Source organism: Natator depressus, chromosome 1 (assembly GCF_965152275.1).
Source record: "Natator depressus isolate rNatDep1 chromosome 1, rNatDep2.hap1, whole genome shotgun sequence".
NCBI classification, from domain to species: Eukaryota; Metazoa; Chordata; order Testudines; family Cheloniidae; genus Natator; species Natator depressus.
In genome coordinates, this window is record NC_134234.1 from 90,929,338 (window position 1) to 90,951,122 (window position 21,785).

Genomic DNA, 21,785 nt, shown 5'->3' on the forward strand with positions numbered 1-21,785 from the left:
TATATGCAAAATGATGGGGTCTAAATTAGCCATTACCACGCAATAAAGAGATCTTGGAGTCATTGTGGATAGTTCTCTGAAAGCATCTGTTCAATGTGCAGCAGCAGTCAACAAAGCTAACAGAATGTTAGGAACCATTAGGAAAGGGATAGATAATAAGACAGAAAATATCATAATGCCACTATATAAATGCCTGGTATGCCTGGTACCAATTTGCCTGGTATTGGTACAGAGAAGGACAACAAAAATTATTAGGTATATGGAGAGATTAAAAAGACTGGGCCAGTTCAGCTTGGAGAAGAGATGACTGAGTGGGGATATGACAGAAGTCTATAAAATAATTAATGGTATGGTGAAAGTGAATAAGGAAGTATTACTTACCCGTTCACATAACACAAGAATCAGGGGACAACCATAAAAGTAATAAGCAGCAGGTTTAAAACAAACAAAAGGAATATTTCTTCAAACAATGCACAGTCAGCCTGTGAAAGTTGTTGCCAGGGGATATGAAGGCCAGAAGTTCAACTGGGATCAAAAAAGAATTAGATAAGTTCATGGGTGATAGGTCCATGAATGGCTATTAGCCAAGATAGTCAGGGATGCAACCCCATGTTCTGGATATCCTGAAGAAGGCTAACAGCATTTTGGGGCTGTATAAGTAGGGGCATTGCCAGCAGATCGAGGGACGTGATCGTTCCCCTCTATTTGACATTGGTGAGGCCTCATCTGGAGTACTGTGTCCAATTTTGGGCCCCACACTACAAGAAGGATGTGTGTGGAAAAATTGGAAAACATCTATAGGAGGGCAACAAAAATGATTAGGGGACTGGAACACATGACTTATGAGGAGACGCTGAGGGAACTGGGATTGTTTAGTCTGCGGAAGAGAAGAATGAGGATGGATCTAGACTGTTCTCAGTGATCGCAGATGACAGAACAAGGAGTAATGTTCTCAAGTTGCAGTGGGGGAGGTTTAGGTTGGATATTAGGAACAACTTTTTCACTAGGAGGGTGGTGAAGCACTGGAATGTGTTACCTAAGGAAATGGTGGAATCGCCTTCCTTAGAGGTTTTTAAGGTCAGGCTTGACAAAGCCCTGGTGGGATGATTTAGTTGGGGATCGGTCCTGCTTTGAGCAGGGGGTTGGATAGATGACCTCCTGAGGTCCCTTCCAACCCTGATATTCTATGATTCTATGATTGCTAGAATGTAGGACTGGATAACAGAGAGTGGATCACACAATAATTTGTCCTATTCTGTGTGTTCCCTCTGAAGCATCTGGCATTGGCCATTATCAGAAGACAGAATACTGAGGTAGATGGACCACTGATCTGAGCCAGAATGGCCATTCTTATGTTCTTAAATCAAGAATTTCAAAACTGTCAGTTTCAATTTCCTTTAAATGTACATCTGATTTTTTTAAGACAAACTGCAAATATCTTTTAATTAAGGACTTTAAAAAGAAAAATGGCAAACACTTTCACTTCTCTTACAGTGACACTTCATTGCAATAAACTTTTTTGTAATGAAAAAGTGGACTTCTCCATACTAGTAAAATTATGAGGAGACTCTGCTGAAATGGTGTCATCAGCGGCCTCTATTATGTACACAGAGTTCTCTGCTCAGGTGGGGGCTGAATCTTTCCTTCTTTGGAATGGAGATAAGCCCATTTTAAGACTTGTGGTAAGCCAAGGGTCAGTAGAACTTGAGTTAGCAGCTTAGTTTGTTAACCTAGGGCTTGAGAGCATCTACACTCATCTGTAACCCCACTTTAGGAGTAGTTGACCCCGGGTTTCAAACCTGGGGATTCCAGTGTCTTTGCTGCTGTATGCAAGCCAAAGTCCAACCACCCATATCTCAGACCTCAAAGTACCCTCCCAAAATGTGGCAGCTCTAGCCCTTTGTTCATGGTGCGATGTGGGAAAAATTGATTGTCCACCAAACTTAACAGAGAAAGTTGGCCTGTGGGATTGTGGGATACTTTTAGTGGACTCCCAGAGCATGAGTCCAGTGAGGCTGCATCTACACTGCAAAGCAACAGGGCTTGAAATCAGTACTATGTGGTCCTGGACCCTGGGTCCAAGCCCTGGATTAGTGTGATTTGTGTATAGATGGAAGAGAATTTTAGTGTTGAGCCTGAATTCAAACCATGGGTTTATAGTGCAGAATAGACAGGGAGCACTGGCCTGAGTAGGGCAGAGGCACCAGCCTGCTCAAAGAACTCCCACTAGCCCATCATGCTGGCGGAGGGGCTATTGCTACCACCTCAATAAGGAACCAGACAGCAGGGTCACAAAATGCCTTAATCTAGCCCTGATGAGAAAGATGGTGTATTTTAAAGAGTGACAGCTATTTTCATTTACATCATTTTAGAATTTTTTCCAGCACCCTGATGTGTAAATTAAATTATTTTCAACCCATTTACATGTCTAAAGTGTGTGTAAATAGTTCAAGGGGAGACTAGCTAAGTAGTCTAGGTTATTAGTAGAAGCGGCTGTAATTTACGCTGCTTTAGGATTTAGGCTTGTAACTTTATTTTCCTTAATTTAATTTTGAGATCACAGACTCATAGAATCATAGAAGATTAGGGTTGGAAGAGACCTCAGGAGGTCATCTAGTCCAACCCCCTGCTCACAGCAGGACCAACACCAACTAAAGCATCCCAACCAGGGCTTTGTCAAGCTGGGCCTTTAAACCTCTAAGGATGGAGATTCCACCACCTCCCTAGGTAATCCATTCCAGTGCTTCACGCCCTCCTAGTGAAATAGTTTTTCTTAATATCCAACCTACAACCTCTCCAACTGCAGCCTGAGATCATTGCTCCTTGTTCTGTCACCTGCTACCACTGAGAACAGCCTAGCTCAATCCTCTTTGGAACCCCCCTTCAGGTAGTTGAAGGCCGCTATCAAATCCCCCTCAATCTTCTCTTCTGCAGACCACATCCCTTTGATGTGGCCCTTTATCTTATTATTTAAAATTGCTTAGTGTGTAAAAGATTTAATGTGTGCGTTCTCCACACCACCACAAGAAGCCATAAGGAAAACACTCAAATACTATTTATTAATACATGTTCAGCTTTGAAGAAGAATTTCTGAATATTTAAAAGGAAGCTTTTCCCTCTGGTCCTTTATTGCCTACATTTCAGAGATACGAAAAAAATTCCTAATTAGAGAAAATGTATATACATCTATCTTCATGTAGGAGACTTTTATTCACAGGGAAAACTTTATATCAAACTATTGAATAAAGTATCAGAATAATTTGTTTTAGAATTACCTAGCAACAGATCATCAATCTGTTGTAGGAAGAAACTTAACGGAATAAGGAACCTTTCATAAGTGAGCTGTAGCTCACGAAAGCTTATGCTCAAATAAATTTGTTAGTCTCTAAGGTGCCACAAGTCCTCCTTTTCAATTGAAAGGAAGTTCAGCTTAGTAAAGACTTAAATTGCCATACATTACGTAACATAGTGGTCTCAATCCAGTTACTAAAAGGAACAGTGGTCATACCACAACTGCAAAACTGAGTCTTTTTGACTATTTCAGTGAAATCAAGGATTTGAATGGACATGGAGATTGAACATTTTTTGTTCCTTCTAAGTTAGGTTTGAGTCACATGTACAGTAGAGGGCAGCATGACAAAGTTTAGACTTCTGCTACTTTCACTCTGTAGGATTATCAGATTAACACTTTACACAAACACTAATAATCCCTAAAGAAAGAAAAAAAAGAAAGAAAGAAAGAAATCAGATCTCTTTCTGCTTCTGTAACAATTTGCTGAAACCCCCCCAAAGAATGTAGCAAATACTGGAGTAAAAGAGTAGTGCATAGTAATGGACCTCCCCCCCCCAAAAGTCTGTAACTAAAGAGGATCAATTTTATTCATAAATGTCACAAAATATTCCATTTTGTGTTATTTATAGACATTATATAATACTAGTGAAGAAACAATGCATGGCATGTAGAAAATTACAGAAAATTGGCATTCAATGAGCTATAAAAAGATGTTATGCTCTCGTTGTCAGTTGACGAAACAGCTGCATAAATGTGAGGTGACTCAGGTTGTTTCTAAAAGTCTTGCAGATGACAGCCATAAGTAAGTTACTCATGAGTCACTGAGTAAGCCAGCTGTTATTGATCATGCCATACATAACATGAATGTTACACTGGTACATAGCTCCTATGCCAAGCTGAAGAATCTATCTGAGCAATTATTTTCTTTTTATAGTGCACACACACACTGGACACTGTTAATTCTTAATTGTACTTAACAATAGACTATGGTAAGAATCTTAGGGTTATCTATACTGCAATGTAAGCCCACGGTTACTGGGACTCAAGTCAGCTGACCCTGGGTAATAGAACCCAGGGCTTGAATGTCTGCATTGATGTTAATCATACATTAAGAATTTCCTAAACTTGGCTTCCACTGCTCTGAGATCCACACTGCAGTATGCAGATCTGAGTGAAATCAACCATAGCCCAGACTCCATGCATGACAGTGGCGTTGCTTCTTCAAAAGCGGATTGCTATATCTTTCTGCAAGCTGGCTACCCCAGACTGATACAGGTCCATTGCCAACCAATTAGTATTGGAAATTTGACTGTGGATAAAATGGTGGTGGATGTTTCTGAGGCAATCACAAGTGTGGTTTAGCCCAAAGGGGCGGGCAATAAAAGTTATTCATGAAGCTACTAGTTACTTTGGGAGAATGGAGTTTCCAAACTGCACTGGAGCCATTGATGGGACTCATATGCTCAAAGTTTGCCCTCCTTAAGTAGCACATGAGTACATAAACCTCAAAGGGTACTACCCCATTGTTATGAAGGTCCTTGTGGACCACAATTGTTGCTTTATAAATGTCAATGTAGGTTGCACTGGAAAAGTTCAGAATAATAGGGTTTTTTGCCGATCAAGGATCTATATTCATGGACAAGCTGGGACAATATTCCCACCAAATTACATTGTCATAACAGAGTTAACATCTCCACTGTTATTCTAGGGGACCCCACATACCCTCTTTTGCCCTGGCTTATGAAATCATACCCTGATTGCAGATGACCTAGCAAAAGATGGTTTAATTACACTCTCAGGTTGTTCAATGTGCTTTTGACAGATTGAAATCTCAACGGAAATGTCTACAGGCCAGTTTGTACAACAGTGTCATTTGTGCTGTCCACATTACTGTGGTTTGCTGTGCTGTTCAAAATTTCTGTGAAGCCAGAGGTGAGCCTTTTGCTCCTGAATGGACATATCACAGTGATGGGCCACTGAATCAGTACACTCAGCCAGAAAGTGCACCTATCATAACTGGAGCTGGATGCCTCCAGGTAACAGAAGTCAGGGATGCTTTGTGCTCTCAAATTCTGAACTTGGAGTGCCTAATGGAAGAGGGAGAATAGTAAATTTATGAATGTGTTTGGGAGCAAGGGGATGGTCTCATTAATTTAGGAGGGTTTAAGTGCTTGGGGTAGTGTGGGTATTTATGAATGACCTGACCACTTATCAAATAGGGGATGTGTGGGGGGAGGGTCATTCAAAGTCTGAATTAAGAACATTAGAATGCTCATACTGGATTAGACCAGTGGTCCATCTAGCCCAGTAACCTGCATTCCAACAGTGGCTGTATCTAATGTAAACAGTAATGTAACGGAATGATTGAATTATGGATTAGTGTTTACATAGTAATTCCTAATGATCCCTGATTATGTGTTTATCTTTCTTTTATTGTATGATATGATGAAAATTAAAAGCTTTATTTATAAACATGCATTAGAAACATTAACCCATTGCCAGCCAGGACAGCTGCCATTACCACACCAAAACACCAGTAGCAACAGAACCGACAAAACAAAAACCAAAAACAGTCAAACAAAAATGTTCATCAACAAGTGAAAACAGGTAAGACAGAACCCCCCTACCATTGCATGGGCCCTCATTCTCTGTTCCATTCTTTTCCCGTTTGCTGTGCACTTGGCACAGGGGGATAGGAGTAGAAGTATCTGTGGGGCAGAGATCAATATGGAGGACTGCATAGGGCAAAATGATCTTGCTCCGTTGCTATGGGTCCTGATTGCTTAGGCCACCGAGCCATGGAGTTGTCCAGGCTGTTTCTGGACTGCATCACAGGGGACCGCACAAGGGGCTGAGGTTGTGGTATGGGTGATGCAGCAGGAGTTGGTACTCTTTCAGCAATTAGGAATATCAGCAGCTAAAACAGTTCTTTCTGCTGAGCTTTGTCCTCATCCTTTGGCAGCTGTTCCCTTTCCACAAACTGTAAAGCACGTGCCTGCTGCTGCACTGAAACCCTGTCCTCAAGCTGTGCAGCCAGCCTGAGCCTTTCCTCTCACCTCTCTCCACGTCTTTCCTCTAGATGTAAGTCCCTCTATCGTTGGTACTGGACCTGCTTGTCAGCCCTCTCCACAACTTCCATTGTAAGTTCCTGACAGGAATACTGTCTCGAGCAGTCCATGAAGGTACATTTGCCCAGGCTTCTGCTGCAATGTGAGTGAGATGTGGAGGTACTGCAGCCAGTAAAGGTCAAGGGGTCTTGAACAGGACAAGACACAGAGACAAAGAAAAATCCTTGTGGACTTTTAAGCACATAAAATGTTACTTTTCCAAACTGAACTTCAGTATATTGTGAGGGGGATGCTTCAGACCACAGAAGCTCCCTGGACACAGCCTGGTTAATCGCAGTGAAAGAAATGCAGAGACAATGGATAGTTAAAAATTCCAGGCTGCTTTTCTCCCCCGTGAAAATTGCAGAATTACCTGGTGGGCGGGGGAGGAAGGGGCTTGTCAGTGACCTTGCTACAAAAGATTTGTCCATCATTTCAGGCCTTTCACATTTTGGAGGACATAACAGTTCTTGTGGCACTTGACTGGCAAAGGTAGATTTTATTCCAAGCTGTTAGTGGAAACCTGCAATAAATGCAGCCTAAGTATTCAAATATATAGTGACTGAGCAACACATGTCTGAGAGCAGTGGGGTGGTCAGCTACTGATGTGTTGGTGGAAAACACTCGCTTCCCCCAAATGTGACTACTTATCTGGAGTTCCTGCTTCAGGAAAAGTTTTCAGCTATCAGCTCCCAGGATTAGGTCAGAATTCCTGAAGGAATAAACAGGATGATGTACCAGCTTCTACATGGTTCAGCCTGTTATGGTTGCATGTAAACACATAGAACTCCACAGCCATCCTCCTAACCTTCTCTCCCTGCCAACACATTTGTGGACAAAATTTCAATCCCCAGTCAAATCTGGGACAAATTATTTTGTCACCTATGAACTGCATGGATACCTTTACCTGAAATGGACTAGATTTGTGAATGGAACACATTTCCACCTCCCTCCCCACGACCACATTTCACTGTTTCCAGGTGGTTTGTTACACCGTTGCGTGATTATATATGTAGTGCCCCCTCTCCACCCGGTTACCTTCTTTAATGCCAATCTGCTTACAGGTTTTGATGGACAGGCCTGGGTTCTTCTGGATCCCGCCACCCACTCAGCAGGGTGTATCTTCTTTATTTTTTCCTATGAATTTATTTAGCAGTGCCTCCACCCCCCTCGCTCCTTCCTGGCATGGTCACCAGGACAGCTTGGGAGGAAAACTCTAACCACAGGGTAATCCCCACTTACTTGCCAGATAGTTGGAGACTTCCAAGAAATAACACAAACACATACAATATATTCAACACAATAATTATATTAAACAGGAGACAAATATACATAACAGGGTAAAACACTATTTTTAGGGTCACCGGTGCCCATGCTGATAATACCCATGACTTTCCCCAGTCATGGGACCTGATGTAGCAAAAGTAAGAGTAGTGGCCGTTGGTACGTGTATTTTGTTGTGGTCCTTGATGACCTATGACCACAAAATTCTTCTCTGCAGTGGTTTAGCAGTGTGGCTGACTGGGTTCAGTACAGCCCAAAGGACTCACAACTGGGAGAAGGTGGTAATCCCTTCATAGGGTTAATATGTAGCAGGTTATAAAATCCCAAAACCCTTCTCTCTGGCTTGAGGACACAGTTCAGGGAGTAGGGGGTCCCCAAAACAAATTCCCTGACTGACTAACTAAAAGATGGTGCACTCACAAACTACATGAATAATCCTCAGGTTCAGAGGTGACTCTGGACTCCTCAGTCATTGCAGAGGGGCTGATCTCTGCTGGCAGGGATCCTCCTCAGGCAGGAATCAGGCTGCTTCGGCCCCAGGATTTCCCCTCACCACAAAGGGGTGCAGGGCTCAAGGTGTGGGTTACACAACTGTACTAAAATCCATACTGTAGTCTCCTATCCCAGCGTCCAGACATACTCACAGCAGGCAGCAGCCCTGAACTAGCAGATAGAGCAGAGCTGACCATGTGGTGACTGGTCTCACCTAGGGAGCTGGAGAGCTAACTCAGCCAGTTTGGGGAAGTTTCCCAGCAAAACTCTACAAACTGGGAATCATCAGTGGAGAAGGAAAAGCCTAGCGGATGGATCTTGCTTTCAGGTCCCTAGAGGCCAGTTTTCAGGAGGAACCCTGCATGCAGGCCTGGTACTCACCAGCTCCCCGCACAGCTAGCCCTGCCCTTGCCCTGGCTGCTCCAGACTGACTCAAAAAGGCTTCTGCCCTTTCCTGAACTCCCTTGGAGGGGCATCTGACTCACTATTGGTTGCCGGGCAGACTCTGAGTCTGCCTTGGCTCCCCCTCCCTACCAGGGACAGTGTGCCTCTCCCTGAGCTATCAGCAGACAGAGCCCCAGGAATCTAGGTAATTTCCTTGGGTGTTACATATACATACAGGCATGGTTTTGTAAGGTTATTATTTTTAGAAACAGGAATATCCTAGCAAAAATCTGTACATTTCCTGTAAAAAAATCACTTTCAAGACATTTTTACTGTTTTCATTTCCTGATCACCATTTTTAACTTCATGTGGTGAAGGGTGGGAGGAGAGAAATCAAGCTGCTGGCAAAGAATCCACCATTATCAGATACACACTACTAGGTGGGGCGTCTAATAACTTTTTCATTGGTTCATAGAATGAAAATCCCTCCCAGTTCTACATTAATAAACACTAAAGTGGAAATGGAAACTTAGCAGGCTCTGGGGTAGTTTCTGTACCTTCCTTAACTGCTGCAGGCTCTGAGGTGGGCTATTCCTCAGGTAGGGCATCAAACAACTCCTCCAAATATGGTTCCTGCTGCAAAGCTTCTTCGGAGACCTGTTTCACCAACAGCATCATTTTACTGTCCTTACTTGATGCCTGCTGCTGGCTCACATTAGTCCACATGGTGTATTCTGGCGCCTGCAGGGCGTCATTCCAGCTGATCAGGTCATCATGCACCACCGTTGGCTCCATGTTCAGCACAGTGCCCAGCACCTGGTCAAACTCCTCAGAAAATGGGCATAATGTCGGCAAGTTCCCCAAGATGCAATTCTGGTCTCTGGTTTTTCCATACTCAGTCTTGAGCCACTTAGTCCTTTCCTTCTGGGTGTGGTGTTCTGTCCCATCTAGATCTAGTGGCACCAAGACCACTTAGAGAGAGTTAAATGAGTCTGATCTACAGTCTTAGCTAACAGTGAGTTGGTTTTTAGCTCGTATGGTAGAGGCTTATGCACTAAGCTCCAGAGATCCTCGGTTCAGTTCCACCTGCCGCCAACTGCAGTCTGTCGGTGTTACATCTGCACTGGTCACTGGTCCAGTAAATTTGCAATGCTGCCAGTGTCTTCAGTATTTCCTTGTATGCATGGTCATTCTTGGTACTCCTACTGAAATCAACTATTTTGAAACCTTGCACCAGAGATTTAGCAAAATCTGGCTGTTCTACTGTGACCATGAAGCAGCACATTTTGCAAAAGTCTACTTCTGATTAATCTCCACTGCAAACACAGAACATCTCTGCTGATGTGTTTGCAGCTCAGTGTTCAGAAGACAATGGAAGAGTTAAATACTGACTCCCTGAGCTGCTGAGGGTGGGTGCTGCCATTTTCCCTGGAGTTGACTGGAGAGATTTGTTAATGAAAGGACAAAGGAAACTGGCCCATGTGATTGTGGGATACTTTTGGCAGACTCACAGAACCAGGGTCAGGGGTGTTGCATCTACACTGCAAAGCAATAGGGCTTGAACCCAAGGTCCAGGCTTGACTTGTGCTTGAAGCCTGCATCCCCACAGGACCTAGGACTGTAGGTCAAAGTCGGCATCTGAGAAATTTGTTTGTAGACAGAAGAGGGGTTTGGGCTTAAGCCTGAGTCTGAGCCCAGGCTTACCTTGTAATGTACACCCTTGGGGTTCACACCTATTAAAGTCACTGTGAAGACATTATATATCTTAAAATCAAAGTACAGATTATCAAGAGAAGATTTATTTTCCTACTTGTGCAGCTTGATTAATTAAACAAGGGACCTTATTCCCATAGGGGCTGGAACTAGGGGTGTTGGAGGAGCAGCACCACCCCCTAGAGTTTGAAGTGGTTTCCATTATTTCCAGGGTTTACAGTTTTGTTCAATGGCTCTCAGCACCCTCACAACTGTTCCAGTACCTATGCTTATTACGAATAATGAGTATGTTATATTATAAAGTGCCTGGACCTTTTTTTGTGATCAGTGCTTAAAACATTATGGGAACTTCAGGTTTCATACATGGTTGCTTGTTTTTTTTTCTTGCCTCCTGAACATTCTGAGTGCGTGTCACCACATCATCTCTTTCTTTTTCTATTTTATTGGTTTAAAATTTAAACGTAGTATGTTAACACACTCCAATCATACAATGGGACCTACATGGCAGATGGGTAGGCTTGTGTGAAATCCAACCAAAGTCAATGGGACTCCACATAGGTGCAGAATTCTGCACCAGCTGATCCCGATGCAATATCAATGCATAAAACCATATTTATCTCTTTTCTGAAGATGCACATAAAACAAAAGGCACATTGTTAATTTCTGTTTAATCAGTTAACTGCGTTTACAAAAGGTGGTCCTGCTTTTATTGCACAATACTTCCTTCAAGGTATTGTCCACATCTTTAAATGGCTCCTATGACAGTTTTGGGAAAAGGGAAGTTACCATACACTGATAGAATTTCTCAAATTTTCCCTGACAAACTCTTGTATTAAGGAAAGGGTAGATCCAAAGCTGTTAGAAATGCCAGCCCTCCAGCCCCCCAGATTAATTGAAGAAGAGGACATTCAAAGACTTGCTGGAAGGGCAAATATTTTGCTAAACATTCATACTTATTGTAGGTGCCACCCACAGTTCTGTGATTTGTTTTGGTGAAATGCTTTTTGTTTGTTTCTTATAGTCTGTTTGGAAATACCTACTTAAATACCATACTTATTCACTTGTTATTCTGAGATATTTCCAAGGAATGTAAAGTATAAACTCAAGATCCAGAAGCTGTACCTATAAATGGACATATGGTACGTCTCTTTTTATTTTTCACTGTATCTCTTCCCAGACATCTTCCTCTCTCACAGAATACCTCACATCCTTCATCATTAAAATGTAGGACTTATTCTTTTGGTTTTATATGAAAAAAAAATATATATATGTATGAAATGCTCATGTCACATTCACCCAAAAATTAAATTAAATTAAATTCAATAAAAAAGCAAAACAAAATGCAATTTGCTCTTCATTAAATAAAGGATGAAGAAAACTTTTGTTCCAACCACTTTTTGGCTATGTGAACTAAATCAATGTACAACACAATTGCCAGCTTCAGAACTTATTTTCTGCTCTAAAAAGAGAAGTGCTGATGTCTGTAAAACTACATTTTAGATACTGAAACTATAGTCTGAGAAAATACAATAAGGACACAAAAGCTAACAGTATATTACTTTCATTAATCCGTATACAGAATTACAATAAACCCAAATCATAGATTCACTGTTATTCTATTCATCTGTAGGATTTGGGTATTATGTAATTACTTTGTGAGTGGTAGTTTTGAGTAGAAATGCAGATGCTGTTGTGTAAATGCAGAGTGGCAGCAGAGTGGGGGTTTTGCAGCAGTGCCTTAAATTAGGTGCCTACGGGCTTGTCTGCTCCAGAGATGTATAAATTCTAGTGTGTATTAACTGGCTCTTGTGCACCCTAGTGGAAAGCACTAAAAGTTCCCTATCACTACAGAACTTTCAATACATGCCAGCAGGGTCCTTATGGGCCAGTTAGTGCGTAACATGCTAATGTGCATTAGAAATTACATCTTCCTGGTGCACACTAATGCACCTTTTAGACAAGTCCAAAGACTCTCTTGTGACCCAGAATGTCCTTCTTGGGTTTTAACTCACTGACCCTAATTATTTATTTCAACTGAATTGCACAGGTTTAATGGAGGTCAGAGTTTGGATATGTGTTTTTAATATGCTGCATGTAACTTTAAAGCATATATTTTGCCATTTAATTAATTGTCATATTCAAATAAATATTAATATATTAATATAGCATACACCACTGTACATGTTTTCATCTAACATGTCAAACCTGCTCATAAACTTAGTGGTTATGGGCTGATCATCCCATTATTACACAGTAGTTCTTCTTTATGACTGATAAGAATATGTAAGTCAAGGTTCACTGATTTACTTCAAGAATTTTTATGTATTACTCATGAGCCTGACAGATTGTAATGGATCCATCCATCAAATCTTCAGGTGCTTCAAGCATAGGGTCCAAGCCTGTATATCCTTCTTTATGCAATCGTTCTAGCTCACTTGAAGTCAGTGCAATGGTTTGCAATTGAGCTGCGTGGATTATATAAAAGGCATTTCAATATATGGTTCAAAAATATCACAGTTGTATATTTGCAATTTTAAAATGCTGTTATCTTGATGGATTCCTTGGCTGGACAAACAAACAAAATTTGGGCTAAGATAGTACATTAGTGAATAAAGAAGACATATACTGTGTGATATGCAGAATAAGAGATTGACAGGACTTCTAACTGAAGCAAGCATAGCATTGCTTCTACTTTCTAAAAGCTCCGTTATCACATATCTGGCAGAGAAATAGAAGAGTCTTGGTTTCAGTTGCAAACTTGCAATTACATGCAGGATATAACCCAGACGCTAAATGCTGGTTCCAGTTAATTTTCTTCAGCCCTGTCATACTCTAATAGACATGGCAGGCGCAAATATTTGCTGTGTCATAGGGCCCTTCAAGTATGAGAGGAGTGAGGCTTTAGGGGATGATTACAACTCCCTGATTCTATGCCAGGGCAGCCTCACTGTGATTTAGAGCAGCCTAGCTCTAACTTACACATTGCCATATGATTTCTGTGGGACCTTACAAAAGTATCAGTAAAGCAGAGCTCCAACCCCGTGTCCTCCATCTGCAATACACACCTGTCTCCTGCCATGCCTCAGGCACTAGGGGGAGGGGTGATGAAGTTGCCAGTACAGGAGCCAGTTCCACTGGCATTACACCAAGATAATTCTCTGATTGTGAGTTGTGGCCCGAATCTGGCCTCCTTCATCTTCTGAGTGATGCAAACAGGCGTGAGCATAATGCAGATTCTGGCCTTATATATGGAATCAATTCACCATTTTTAGGATTTCTTAGTTTAAATTAATTCACAGGTTTTAGTGCCACAAGGGCAATTACGATCATCCAGTCTGTGCTCCTTCATATTACAGGGTAATTACATATTACTCAGCCAATACTTTCTGCATCAAGCCCATCATTTCTATTAAAGCTATTGCCTATCTTTTAGAAAGACATCAAGTCAAGAAATACCAGCTCCCACTTTCTCACAGTTCCTTCTTTCAGGGACTATGTTCAAGGATTCATGCATGCATGATCTGTTTTAACTCTCTCTGCTGTAGAAGAACATGTTGTGAAATATGGAAACAAAAGTCACTTTGAGAGCATACTGCAAAGCATTACGTTGTCAATAAGTAATTCCTACATTCTCAGTCTCAGAAGAAAATGGGGAAAAGAATTGAGCCTTACTCTCTCTCAAAAGGAACCTGGGGGGATATTCTCAGAGTGAAAGATACTTCAAGTTCTTTATCCTTGTGATTCTGCTAGAACGAGATATTAAGCAGGTACTTCTGGATTCCAGAGTTTAAGGCTAGATCGGAAACAAACAGTAAATGATGTCCTTTTCAAACAACCAAATGCCCACCTTTCGCACATCTTCTACATCAGTCAAAAAGTGTGTGTGTTCTGGACTACTATATTCAGAGCTATCTCAAAAATATTGTGTCACTGTTTTCCCTTCACCAAGCTTGTTTATTTTAGGGGTGCTGGATGAGTTGGAACATCCAGTTAATATTAAGAAATGGATTGCAGTAACTATTCTAGTAGCCAAAAAGAGTTATTTGGAGAAAATGGACATCTGCAATTCCTCCCTCATACACAGACTGGCTGAGTGAGCTCTCTACTACTCACTCTAATAGAAGCACATGGAGAAAATATGATGGTGTTTGGTCACACATACTTTTGCAGTTCAGTATATATTAGTCCCCAATACTCTTAAATTATGTTCTCATTTATCTATTTGGTCACTTTAATAATTAATATCCTGCATGACCTTTATGGGTTCCATTTTTTCTTCAAGTTTTGCAAATAATGAATGTTTAAGTTTATTATTTATATCTATTTACATTTTGTGCATTCATTTATATGTGTTTTGTTTCATTATATTCTTATATTTTTATATAAAATAAAATAATGTTAAAAAGAAAAACACACTGAGTCTTGATTTAAAGACTTCACATAGCGGAGAATCTGCCATGTACCTTGGTAAATTGTCCCATTAGTTAACTACTTTTACTGTAAAACATGTGTGCCTTGTTTCTAATCTGAATTTGTTTAGTTTAAGCTTCTAGCCATGGAAACTCATTAGGATAATTATTCTGGTACTAAAAAGGAACAAGACATACTTCTCTATTAAAGGTTTCAGAGTAGCAGCCGTGTTAGTCTGTATTCGCAAAAAGAAAAGGATTACTTGTGGCACCTTAGAGACTAACAAATTTATTTGAGCATAAGCTTTTGTGAGCTACAGCTCACTTCATCAGATGCATCACACTGCAGCCTGAGTGCCTTCTCAGTACATGACAAGTCTCTCTCATATCCAAGCACAGCCATAAATATATCATGCATTCAGCAACCAGTAATAAATATGGATTTCACTTTGTCAGAACAATACTGTTACGCTCAAAGGGAATGCAAAGTGCTAAAATACTTAGGAAATAAGTCTCAAGCAAGTTCTATATCAGAAATGCTAGGTGTTGGTGTATAGTCATAGAATCATAAAATATCAGGGTTGGAAGGGACCTCAGGAGATCATCTAGTCCAACCCCCTGCTCAAAAAGCAGGACTAATCCTGAAGTTTGCCCCAGATCCCTAAATGGCCCCCTCAAGGACTGAACGTACAACCCTGGATTTAGCAGGTCAATGCTCAAACCACTGAGCTATCCATCCCCCTCCATTGAGTATCTGAGCTATTCTCATCTTATCCATAGAGAAGGGCTAGATGGGACAGAGTGACAATGATAAACCATATTGTAATGTATTTGTTTATCACTAAAAATAATAAAGATCCTTTTATTAATTTACAATATACACTGTATAATAATATGCTTACATAAAATATGTTAAATGGTTATAATAATCAGCATTAGATCTTAAGATTCTATGATAAAATGGTCATAAACCTTTGGCATCGTAGCTATATTTACAATTGATTGTTTCTTGTTATTGCTAATTATATGTTGAGTCATGTTGTATTTATTTTTATCTATCACTTTTGGGACATCAAATACATCTCGAGTCATTAGCATGTTCATGTTTTGACTGATGGGTAACTCACTGTGGTGCATTTGGCAGCCAACCCATCACTCTTCTTTATCAACATTATTACTGAGACTGATGTTTTATTTTGTGTGGTTGATCCTCTCCGGGTGCTGGAACTAATACCAGCGGTAATTGCAGAAAACACTAATACGCACAATAAACCTGGGATGAAACCATTTTGTTTGAAGAAAAGGTGACTCTCTGATATATAGACCAGGAGGAATATTCTAGAGAAAACTATAACTTATGTAACAGTAGGGATTTAGCTTAATTCTATAAAAGAGAGAAAAAAAAGAAAAATATAGTGCAGGGACTCTTGCCTATTAGCTAGAGCAGCGTTTCTCAAACTGGATTCTGCAGACCACTGGGGGGTCCCGAGGATACCCCAGAGGGTCCGGGGGCCCCGCTGATCAATTCCTCCCCCTCCCTGCCAGCGCCTCCTTCACGCTAAAAGTGCAGCGGCACAGCAGGGCTAAGGCAAGACTCCTACCTGCCCCAGCTCCATGACGCTCCGGGAAGCAGCCAGAACGTCCCTGCGGGGGCGGGGAGCGCAGGCGGGTTGGGGGTCTCCGTGCGCTGCTCCCGCCCCGAGCACCGACTCCGCAGCTCCATTTGGCTGGGGACTGCAGCCAATGGGAGCTGCGGGGGCGGTGTCTGCGGGCAGGGACAGCGCGTGCAGACCCCTTGCCCCCCGGCCAAGGAGCGGCTGCCAGAGGGTTGTGCTGGTCGCCTTTGAGAGCCACCCGAGGTAAGAGCCACCTGGCCGGAGCCCGCACCCCTCATCCCCTCCGGCACCCCAACACCTTGCCCCAGCCCAGAACATGCACCTTGCACACAAAATCCCTCTCAGAGCCCGCACCCCCTCCCACACCAAACTCCCTCTGAACAATTAAACAGCCAGAATTTCCCTTAAAGTCATGGGAGATGCAGGAACTGAACATCTTGCAAGATCTAGCCCATGGAACATTTTCAAAAAGTACTAAAGATTTCACAAAATATACTTACCTTTTTCTGGGATCTCCTTTCATCATATGAATGCACAGTAAAAAAACAAAAACAAATGACTCAACAGTTTATGAAATGGTTGGGTAGAGGAATGGAGATTCAGTAAACAATATTACCTTCAGAATAATGTAAAATGTTTGTCATGTTAGACCTATATGCTTTAAAAATGAAATAGCTAAATGCTTTCTAAGTCAATTTTGAAATGTCTTATTAACTCAAGAGTTCACAAATTCTTTTCAAAGGATTACCGTAAAACATAGCAGTGATTTGCATAAAATGAACACATCTTTAACTAGAATAAACTTCCTGTGCCATAAAACATACTAAAATCCGGATCAGTTAAAGGCCGTACTGGATTGTAATAACATTACCTTAAATGCAAGGCTTATTGGAAGCCTCCAAAAAATGGATAGAGCCATATCATTTAAATCAGTTTGAAATCATCAATGCATGATTTTAGCCATTGAAAAATGTTGTAAAAAGATTAAATTCAAGACATATAAATGACAGTTTTATTTCTAATAAACATCAATAAAAGCATAAAATGGAAACTGTCATTGCATTTTTTAGTTTTATGTATGGTCATCTCTTTGTAACTCTATATACTGTTAGTACTTTCACATGTTCCTCAAAAGGAATATTTGTAGCCTTTCAATGAGTTATGGACATTTTGTGATTGTTCTCACAGTGTGTATTGTTAATTGTGATTCAAATTTTAAAAAAATGATGAATTACTGATTCCTAATTAATCTAGGAGCACTAACTTGCTTGGTAAGTGCCAACCTGAATTAATGAAACTCAAGCTTGAGCACAGGGAAACAAATGATCATCTATTTTATGTCTGGAGGTTACCCTGGGAAATTTTCCATTATACACAATTCATTTTATGTCAGTGTTTCTGTTTTTAAACTCTTTTTTAGAAGTTTAAGTCAGCCATAAAAATGTCCTGTCTGAGATAAGGTCTCAGCCAAAGAATACATTTGTGAGTGTTAAAATTAACTCCATTATAGCATTTTTTAGGTTTAATGAGCACAACTAAATACAAATGTGCTTAAAATGCCTTTGTGCACTACTCTTGGCTCTTTATGGAGCAGATAGAATCAGCCATCCTCTTTGTCTCAGAGATATAGGAGTATTACTACTTCTTCTCTCACTATGGCTGAAGTGAGCAATTCAGGGTGTAGCACACTGCCTGGAACTTGAAGAGAGGAGCACAGGGAGCCAGAGGGAACAGTTTGAAGTCAGTCTGTGTGCACATGGTCTGAATGATAGATAGCAGGTGGATCATCTCTGTAAATAGTTTTCTTAATAAAGATCCAGTTTTGTTTGAATTCCTCTCTTGTTTTTACCCAGCACATAGATATGAAACACAGAGGATCTTGTTCACTTTATGATAAAATGTGCATTTACTGTGCTATTAAGCAAGATGGGAAAAGGCAAAATCTTCTATCCATTTAATAGTTTTTAAGGCAGAAGGGATCATTAGATCATCTAACCTGACCTCTTGTTTAACACAGGCCATAGAATTTCAATTTAGTAACTCCTCGACTGAGCCCAATAACTTGTGTTTGGCTAAAGCATATCTTCTGCAATGGCATCCATCTTTCTGTGAAGACAAGAGATGGATAAGTTACCACTTCACTTGATAGTTTTTGCCAATGGTTAATTACTCTCACTGTTAATACATATTTCTAATTTGCATTTGTTGGTTTAACTTCCAGCCATAGGTTTTTCTCATGTCTTTCTCCACTAGATTAATGAGCCCTTTAGTACCTGATACATTTTCCCTGTACAGGATACTTATAAATTGTAATCGGATCACCTCTTTATCTTCTGTTGATAAACTAAACAGGTTGAACTCTTTAAGCATCTCACTATAGGACATTTTTTTCCAGCCCTCGACTCCAACACCCTTCCGTCACCCTTCTACTGTGGAACGGAAGGCTCAATTTTGAAGCCCTGAATTCAAGTTGCTCCTTTTAGTTTTGTCTCCTATTCAGAACCAAAACCCACTTCCAAGTCAAAAGTTTAACACTGGGTGGAGGAAAAATTGTGTTCTCGGGGTATGTCTTTCAATATCTAACCACAGATCCATCCAAATTCCCCTCATAAAGGCCATATAGCCATAAAGTCCGTCCCTCTTACATGCATACACTCCTACTAATTGCTTTCTTCAGACAGATTAAGCTGACGCCCTTCACCCCGTGCCTCTTTTTTGTGGGTGGGGAGGCATCATATGGTATCTTCCTCTCTAGTAGATTTGTGTATGTGGAAGAGAGAATTCCTGTTTAGGGCATCTGTCCTTCCAACCCTATATTATTTGGGCAGGGAGGTACTAATCAGAGTCCTACTTCCCAACAGGGAACAAAGGAGCTTTCTGCTGCTGCTACAGGCTCCATAGAGCAATAAGAAAGCATCTGTTGGGGAGCAAGCCCTGAAAGAGGGGGGTGTGGATGGTTGAGGTATCCTTGGACAGTGAAGACTTAAAACCCCTCACCCACAAGATATCCTATGTGGGATGGCTGTGATGTCATTCTGAATCCAATCAGTTATACCCAAATGGATTTCTAAAGCCTTTTTCTTGTGAAGAACGGCTTCAGTTTATTCTTGTGGATAAAACCAGGTGAAGAGACAAAGGGGTCTGTTATTGCACGGGGTTGTCAATGGGAGGGCAGAGTGCCAGCTTCTCCTTAAAACCAAACCAAAGCAAACAAACAGCAAAGAGTTTTTAGGTTCTTGCTTAAGAAACAATCGCTTGGAGATCTTTCTAATTTTTGCTCAGTATCTAACCTCTTCTTAGGGGAAGGCTAGAGAGGCTTCTCTTCTTGTCTCCCTGAGTTGAGGGAGGTCAGTGGATAGCAGCCCTGAAACCTCAAACTCTCCTGGAGCATTCTTCTCTCTGCAGCTTCACCCTGCCTTCTCCAGTTTCCTGTTTCCCTCTTTATAATAGGAAGGTGCCTTCCCTTATGCACAGCGGAGCAGTAGGTAATCAGTCACAGGTGCACTCCCTCTTAAAGAAGCCAGTCACCCTGTGACACGTAGGAAATGGAGAAGAATAGCTCATAGAATGGGGGGAAAGGTTGGAAATCAAAGTAGATGGAATATAAATATCAAATATGGACTAAGAACTTAATCCAATTCTCTGATACATGAGTACATATTGCTCTGTATTTCCATCTATTATTTAATTCCATCTTTATTGTAAAATACCTTGTCTAGCATTAGAAACCTCCAAAATTTGGCAGATATTTAAGTCTAAGGTAATAGTTCAATCCTATTTTTATCTAACTAACCAAGAATAGTCTAATGTGCATAATGATCTCACAGAGCAGCTGATTTCATGAGTGAGACATGACAGTATATTTCTACCTTCTACAAATCAGGATTGAGCCTAAGTGTATATGTCTGTCAAATAATCTGTAGATTTAAATGTATCTAAATATATATTGACACTATTACATTTAGCTACATGACTCCTATTAAAGAAAGAGGAAGATGTAAAACCCTACACAATCCTAATTCAGGGAAATGTGATTCCGAATATAAGGTCCAACAACAGATGTTACTTTAAAAAAAATGTGAAATCCATTCATGTATAATGTAATGGCCTAAAAGGCACATTTAGTATCAGAATAGAGATTTTTTTTTGTTAAAGACCCAAAACATTCTTGATGCTGTGTTTAATTAAATGGACTTATCTAAGGGATTCTACAGAGTACTGGGAAAATAAGAGTTCAAGCGTTAGGGGCTTTTTTTCAGCCATGCCTTCACAAATAAAAACTCATAGTACATCATAAGCAAACATCAAACCCATACACTGTTTTCCCCTGGGGAGAGGAGAGGAATAGAGAAGGCACAATATGTGACAGATGCAAATTATGTCACTTAATGTGTATCTGGAAAGTGCTCAGATATCATAGTGATGAGTGTGGTATAAGAACCTAAACGGAACAGAAGAAATAGTATAGACTTCTGCCCCTATTGTAGTCAATTGTAAAGCTTCCATAACCTTGCCTATTGTCAGGAACAGGCTCTGAATTAGAATTCCAAAGCACATTAGGTTCCATTCTCTGCTGGTATAAATGGGTTCCACTGCATTGGCTTCAGTGGAGTTTTGCACACCTACATCACCAGAGAATTTAGCCAGTTAATTGCAATACACCTTCTCAAGTGGGAAAAGGAAGAGGGAGTTGGCCCTCGAGCCCTAATTGTGAAATTTGATAGTAGGATAGCTGACAGTCTTGCCTACCTTGTACAGATGAATGAAGCTGAAAAAAAATATGCTATGGTACATTAACAGCCAGTACATTTATCCAAATGCTGCTAAACTATCGAGTCCAGAACTGTAAATTGGTGTAATGAAAATACATAGATAAAATACATACATATTTTAAAATTCATAGATAAAATACATAGATAAAAATAAAGGTGGGATTAGAGAGGAGAAAGAAAATAATGGTACTTTCTTGTTAATATAAATAGAAAAAGCATTGTGTAATTTTCAGGGCAAAATATATATCTTCTGGATACAAAATCCTGGTGAAAATAGAGGACATTGAATATACTGCTAGAATGACAAGTGATTGTAAGGATTTTAACATAGCTGTAAACCAAGATCAAGCTCAGCAAGAAGGAAATGTAGAAATTACTTCACACCTTTATATGGAACTGAAAATAACATGGATTCTTGCTCTCTATTCAATGACTCATAAAATTAAAGGGAGAAAGCATAGTAAATGTTGTGTTCAAAGATTAAAAGTCTATTTTTATATGCTGGAAACATCTTGGGAATGTGGTGGGAATATTATGGTCATAACATAATGATTTGTTTTATAGTCTAATGAAAAGTTGAGTTATCACTGGTGTACCTGTTTTCTCATCTGAGTTAACACTTTGAACGAAGGCTTCATTTATACAGGCATAATTAATATTTATGAAATTCTCATTAGATTCAGCTGCATTATTTAATAACTTATTAGGATTAATCC